The sequence below is a fragment of the Triticum dicoccoides genome, chromosome 7A (assembly GCF_002162155.2).
Source record: "Triticum dicoccoides isolate Atlit2015 ecotype Zavitan chromosome 7A, WEW_v2.0, whole genome shotgun sequence".
Lineage (NCBI taxonomy): Eukaryota > Viridiplantae > Streptophyta > Magnoliopsida > Poales > Poaceae > Triticum > Triticum dicoccoides.
In genome coordinates, this window is record NC_041392.1 from 297,711,682 (window position 1) to 297,712,879 (window position 1,198).

Consider the following 1,198-nt stretch of genomic DNA (forward strand, 5'->3'; position numbering starts at 1 on the left):
CGTGGGCTGAGCGGGCCGGCGCGGCGGCGGGCGGTGGCGCGCCACGTGGCAGGTTGTGACTGGCTCGGGGCGGCAGCGCGATTTCATCCGGCGGCGCGGAGGGGAATTTTAGGGTTTTTGGACTGCGGGATTTCGGGGGAAGGCATCAATTTATAGGTAGAGGGAGCTAGGAGAGTCCAAATGGAGTGCGGTTTTCAGCCACGCAATCGTGATCGAACGATCGAGAGGATGGAGGGGGTTTGGATGGGTTATTGGGCCACTTTGGAGGGGTGTTGGGCTGCAACACACACGAGGCCTTTACGGTTCCTCAGTTAACCGTTGGAGTATCAAACAAACTCCAAATGGCATGAAACTTGATAGGCGGTCTACCGGTGGTGTACCAAGGCCGCTTGGCAAATCTCGGTCCATTCCGGGAAAGTTTCACACCCGCACACGAAAAGAGATAAAAGGGGGCACCGGAGGACGTAGGAGTGTCGGATTGCAAATCGGACAACGGGGAAAATGCTCGGATGCATGAGAGGAACACGTATGCCAATGCAATGCTCATGATGACATGATATGAAAAGGATGACATGAACAAAATGCAAAACGAAGACAAAACCCAACCACGAGGGAATCACATAACTTAACGCCAAAAATGGCAAGAGTTGGAGTACAAATATGGCAGGTTACATTCGGGGCGTTACACCGCCGGAGAGCGAGTCGGTGGCGCAGCGGACACAACTCACCTACTTCCCCCCGACAGTCGACGCGGTCCACCTCTGGGACAACTTCAGGCCCCTTTGGGGGTGCAAGATGGGGGGAGAGTCAACGGGGCATCCGGCCACGCGCGTCATCCCCGCCGATTGCGCCAAGGCCGCACCAAATTGGTACCCATTCTTCATCGACTACTTTTCCTGCGGCCTCTGCCCCCTTTCTCTGATTTCTTCAATGACATCATGCACACCTATGGCTTCCACCTTCTGGATTATAGTCCAAATGTCGTGGCGTGCATAGCTCTTTTTGCCCATCTCTGTGAGGGCTTCACCGGAGTGCTTCCTAGCATGGCGCTCTTCCGCCACTACTTTTATCCCTAGATCCAGAAGGGAGGCGCCATCTCCGGTTGTGTCACTTGGATCCCAAGGCCCCTTGAGAAGGGGACGTATCTAGAGGGCGCCCAAAAGGAGAGCTGGGAGGAGTGGCCGAGCCGGTAGTGCTA